Source organism: Vipera berus (genome assembly GCF_964194415.1).
Source record: "Vipera berus genome assembly, chromosome: 7".
Taxonomy (NCBI): Eukaryota; Metazoa; Chordata; class Lepidosauria; order Squamata; family Viperidae; genus Vipera; species Vipera berus.
The window spans coordinates 13,760,642-13,767,117 of record NC_138209.1 but is presented as its reverse complement, the minus strand read 5'-3'; positions in this window follow the sequence as shown (position 1 = coordinate 13,767,117).

The following is a 6,476-nucleotide window of genomic DNA, read 5'->3' as shown; positions in this document are numbered from 1 at the left end:
CTTCTGCAACTTTCTGACAAGCAAAGTCAATGGGGGAAGCCAGATTCACTTACTAACTGCCTGCTTCCCTTAATAACAGCAGTGATTTGCTTAACAACTGTAGCAAAACAGATCATAAAATGGGGCAAAGCGTACTTAAAAATAATGGAAATTTGGGGCTCAGTTGTGACCGTACGTTGAAGACTACCTGCCTTTCATTATATTTATCCATATACAGTCTAATCCACTCATAAGTAGCAAGTTTAATCGGGTTTACTATTGTAACAATATATTACAGGTAATCCTCAATTTACAACCACAAAATGAGACTGGGTCGTTAGTCGGTGTACTATGTGATGGGACTAGATTTTACAGCCATGTTTTTTATAGCAAGCTACCATGGTTATATAGCGAATGAGATGGTTGCTAAGTGAATCATGTGGTTCTTAAGCGAATCCCGTTTATCCAATAGACATTTTTTTTGTTGGAAATCAGCAAAAAACCCCTCAGAAATCATTGTCATGTGATCAGAGGATGCTGCAACTTATTGTAAATGCAACTATTTGCCAATCACTTGAAATACAGTCATGTGAGGGAGTCAAAACTTCAAGAATGGATCTTAAGTAACTTCTTTAGTCTGTTGTAACTTTAAATACTCATTAAATACCCAGTAGCAAGTCAAGGACTACTGGTATACAGCTAGTATTTGACTTACAACTGTTCATTTAGTGGCTGTTCAAAATTACAACGGCACTGAAAAAAGTGACTTATGACCATTTTTCACACATATGACCATTGCAGCATCCCTCGGGTCATGTGATCAAAATACAGACACTTGGCAACTGATTCATACTTATGACGGCTGCAGTGTCCTGGGATCATGTGATCACCTTTTGTAACCTTCTGACAAGCAAAGTCAATGGGGAAGCCAGATTCACTTAACAACCGTGTTACTAAGTTAACAACTGTAGTGATTCACTTAATAACTGTGGCAAGAAAGATCGTAAAATGGGGCAAAACTCACTTAACAAATATTTCACTTAGCAACAGAACTATTGGGCTCAATTGTGGTCGTACGTTGAGGACTACCGGTATATTCTATATTTTAATTTTTTTCCTGTTGTATTATTTTTAAGCACTTGTTATGCATTGTTTTGGTATTGTATGTATCTTTGTGTTTTGTTCATTTTCTTTTTTCTTTTTTCTGTTACCTTGAAAACAATAAAACATTTACTTTTTAAAAAAAGGTAAAGATATTAATGTGATGTGGCTTTTCAAACCAGACATTTGGAGCTTATCAGTAGATGAAGAGCACTGGATTCACTGAACATTCATTGAACAACACTGAACACTGGGTTCATTGAACAAGAAGATTGCAGTATCTTGTTATAATGAAAAGACGACAGCACCAATCCAGATTTTCAGCCCTGGATTGGGAGTTGCATTCTCTCTGCCTGGAACTCATTTTCACTTGACATAATGAAAAAAACTCACTGATATTCCATGTCGTCAGGGTCTAATGTGGAGAGGGGGGTTTAACCCACCTGCTTCTGGGCATCCCAATCACATTAACAATCAGAGCTCTGCACACTGGAAGTAGCCTTTCACCATTGCTACACACCTTCTGCAGACAGTTGGCACCGCCATATCAGAATAACAGAGTTGGAAGGGGCCTCGGAGGTCATCTAGTCCAGAGGCCCCCAACCTTTTGGGCACCAGGGACCAGTTCCATGGAGAGAGGTTTTTCTGTGGACCAGAGGGGGCGTGGTTTCATGTGCTGCCTGCATCCCGCAGATGGGGCTTCGCTTATTTATGCGGCCTGGTTTCTGGCATGCTGCGGACTGGGGGTTGGGGACCCCTGATCCAGTCCACCCCTGTTCTAGCAGGAGACCCTATACCATTTCAGACAAATGGCTGTCCAGTCTCTTCTTAAAAGCCACCAGTGATGGAGCACCCACAACTTCTGAAGGCAAGCTGTTCCACTGGTTTGATTGTTCTTACTGTCAGGAAAAGTTTGCTTACTTAGGTCCAGGTGGTTTTTCTCTCTCTGTTCAGTTTCCACACATTACTTTTTGTCTTGCCTCTTGGGGCTTTGGAAAATAGGTTGACCCTCACTTCTTTGTGGCAGCCCCTCAAATATTGAAACACTGCTATCATGTTACCCCTAGTTCTTCTTGGTATCATGTCGCCCCTAGTTTTTCTTTTCACTAGACATACCCAATTCTCCTGCTTCAGCGGGGGGGCTGGACTAGATGATCTCCAAGGTCCCTCCCAGATTCTATTCTATTCTATTCTATTCTATTCTATTCTATTCTATTCTATTCTATTCTATAAATTCCTGCAACCATTCTTCCTATGTTTTAGCCACCAGCCCCCCAATCATCTGCGTCACTCTTCTCTGCACTCTTTCCAGCGTCCGGACATCTTATTTTTTTTTTAATATTTTGGTGACCCAAACTGGATGCAATATTCCAAGCGCGCTCTTACCAAGGCTTTGTTATAAAGCGGTAGTGTCCCTTCTGTGATCTTCATCCTATCCCTCTGTTGATGCAGTCTGGGATTGCACTGGCTTTTTGCAATCTTAGACAATCCTACATTGCGGCTGCCAAATAAAATAAAATAAAATAATAAAATAAAATAAAATAAAATAATAAAATAATAAAATAAAATAAAATAAAATAAAATAAAATAATAAAATAAATAAAATAAAATAATAAAATAAAATAAATAATAAAATAAAATAATAAAATAAATAATAAAATAAAATAATAAAATAAAATAAAATATTAAAATAAAATAATAAAATAAAATAAAATAAAATAAAATAATAAAATAAAATAATAATAAAATAAAATAATAAAATAAAATAAAATAAAACCCAATTCAATCCAGGGCTGCATTAACACGAACGATTAAATTAACATGATCGCTGCGCTTTTTTTCCCGGGGCCCGGCTTGGTCCAGCGTTCGGACGACCCCTGGGGCGCGCAGCCTGCGCGGAGGGAGGGGCCGCCCTGGAACGCGGCCGCGGCGGGCAACGGTTGCGGAACCAAGCTGGGGCCGAGCAGTTAAGCCTCCGCCGCCTTCGTCGGCAACGCTTCGCTTGCGTTCGGTTTCGCGGCCCGCCGCCACTCCTTAACGTCCCGGTGAAGCGAGAGGGAGGGCGGCCAGGAGGCTTAACGGTAGGAGGCGAAGGGGGAAAGGAGTCGGTTCCAGCTGATCCGGATTGCTGACCAAACGCCGGCCGGGAGAAGCGCGGCTTTCCTGGAGTCTGGTGTTCTGGCCGGTAGTATTCCATCATCCGAGATGAACGAGATGGAGAAACGCGCTCCCTGTACGCAGATCACGCTTTCCCAAGTTCGGCTTTTCTGTATCTCTTTTTTGTTTCTTCTCTAGAGCCCTAGTTCTCAAACCTTGGCAACTTTGAGCTGCGGGGACTTCAACGCCCAGAATTCCCTTAGCCAGCAAATAGATGTAGCCGTTCATCTTTTATTATTATTATTATTATTAAAGAGTTTTACAAAAACAAAATTTTACAATATATCCCCAAAACCCTCCCACCCCAAACCCGCCCACTTCCCCCCCCCACTTCCCAGAGCTAAATACAGGATTATAGTTACAATAATCATATTCTAAATAAAAATTATGCATAATATACAATTAACCAAATTCATAATGTGCTTTAACTCCCCTTTAACATAACTACAAACAAAGTACCAATAACAATATCCCACTAAAATCTACTCATAAGCTAAATGGAACTTTTTAGTCCCATATTTGTTCTGAATATAATTTATCCATCTCCTCCAAACTGAAATATATCTTACCTGTGAATGATCTTTCAAATAAGCAGAAATCTTAGACATTTCTGCAAGATTCGAAACTTTAAACACCCATTCTTCTATAGTGGGCAAACTATCCTTCTTCCAATATTGTCCCACCAGTAACCGTGCTGCTGTTATCATGTTCAACATCAAGTTAGTTTCTTTAACATCACAATCTTCAACAATACCCAATAAAAACAATTGCGGAGAAAACTTTATCTTTCTCTTAAAAATCTTTTGAATGTTCCACCAAATTTTGATCCAGAAAGCTTTTATATTTCTACAAGTCCACCACATGTGAAAATAGGTAGCTTCTAAACTACCACATCTCCAACATTTAGGCTGTAAATTAGGATACATGTTGGACAACTTCTTGGGATCCAGATGCCATCTATAAAACATTTTATAAAAATTTTCTCTTAACTCATAACACACCGTAGGACTGGTATGGCTAGTTTTGGCCAGAGCAACTCCATTTTGTTGAATCTCCCCCCACACCCGCCACCCCAACTTTCGTCTCACTTCTGTTCTTAGATGTTTTCTCCTGGGGCCTCTCAACCTTGACCTAAAATTCCTGGAAGGGTACAGGGTAGCCTTATCTAGGGACTCTTACCAGGCCAGCAGCTGATTCAGGGTTACCTCCCCTTTGTTGTTGCAGATTAATTAGCTAGGAAGTTCTGCATACTTAATTATCAGCCTTATCAGTTAGGGGCAGAAGGGCGAGGGCTGCAATATTTTAGTAATGAAGCCCCCCCCTTCAGGAAGGGCCATTGAGTTACCAGGGTTGTGAATATTTTATTGCTTTTTGCTTCTTGCTTGCTAATGATCGCAAGCCTCTGTGTTCCAAAAGTGTCTAAAAGTAGCCCACAGCTGAGCCCAGCATTTCTGTTCCTGAGAGATTTGTTAAGTGAGCATTGCCCCGTTTTACGACCTTTCTTGCTACAGTTGTTAAGAGAATCACTGCAGTTGCTAAGTGAATCACGTAGTCATGAAGCGAATCCAGCTCCTCCATTGACTTTGCTTGCCAAAAGCTCGCAAAAGGAGGTCACGTGACCCAGAACAATATCAACCGTCATAAAATACGAATCGGTTGCCAAGGGTCTGAATTTTGATCATGTGACCGTGACTTTGCTGCCACAGTCGTAAATGTGAAAAATGGTCATGTCATATTTTTCAGCGCCGCTGGAACTTCGAACAGTCACTAAATGAACAATTGTAAGTTGAGGACTGCCTGTGTAGGCAGTCCTAGTCTTACAACTGTTCATGACGGTTGTTATGGTAAGGACTGTTCAAAGTTAGGATGGTGTTGAAAAAAGTGACTTGCAACTGGTCCTTACACTTATGACTATCCTAGAGTCCCCCAAGCTCATGTGATCAAAATTCAGGTGCTTGACAACTGTTATGTATTTATAATGATTGCAGCAGCATCCCGGGTTTGCATGGTTACCATTTGCAACCTTCCCAGCTGATATCCAATAAGCAGAGTCAACAGGGAAATAAAATTTAGTTAACAAGTGCATGATTCACTTAACACCTACAGTGATTCACTTAACAACCATGGCAAAAAGTGATAAAATTAGACATGACTTATTTAACAACCATCTTGTTTAGCAACGGACGTTTCGGTCCCAACTGTGGTTGTAACTTGAGGTCTACTTTTAAAAGCTTATGCTAATGTATGTCTTGATTTGTGATTTAGTCCTGGAAGCATCACTCTTTGTGCAATACAGAATTGTTACTTCTCCCAGCTTGTTCTCTCTAGACCAGCCATGAGGTTTCCAATCATTCCTTCTGTTTTTTTTTTCAAGATCCTGACAAAAGTATAGTTGACATATCGAAGAGAAAAGTTACGTTCTTAAGCGGGATGAGTAATGTAGAAGGAAGTATCATAACCTTTTACAATGTTTCCTATTTTGTGAAATTCAAGACTGGCTATCTTGGCTTTCGAAAAGAAATTAAGAAAAACATTTTGTTCAATATCAGGTAAGTTTTAACTGAGGAGGGGGCTTAGTGGGGTGCAGTGGGTTAAATTTGTTTGGACTGGGAAGCTAAGCAGGGTCAGGCTGGATTAGGATTTGGATGGGAGAACACCAGGAAGTTCCAAAATGACAGCTACGACAGTATGATAGAAGCTCCACCTGCTTTATTGGGGCGGAGCTTCCATCACACCATACCATTCTGGCTGCCATCTTGACAGTTTTGAGCACATCCTGCAGACACACCTGACTATAAGCCGCCTTGGATATTTGAAAGTTATTCCAGAAGTAAACAACGGCCAGCCATTTCTGTTGCACTGCCAAAAATTTCATAAACATATACACGTAGCCCCTTCCCTCCCCAAACTCAGATTCAATTGAGGTTTATTGTTTCCTTTAAAAATGTAGTATTTGAGCCAGGCCTTTTAATGCTATTATTATTGAACTTTTGGAATGTTTATTATTTGTCCAGTCTTTTTAATGTCAGGGACACAATGGAGCTGTTGATGTGTTGCCATGTAACTCACTTTTGATCAAACCTGAAACTATACAATTTAAAGAATTGAAACTGATGAATCAACTCAAATGATGAGAGGCTTATAGATAATAGTCACATAATGTTTTTTGCCCATGTATCTAAAATAACAAAGCAAAATGTGTAGTTAGTAATATATATATACAGTAAACATCTCAAGTG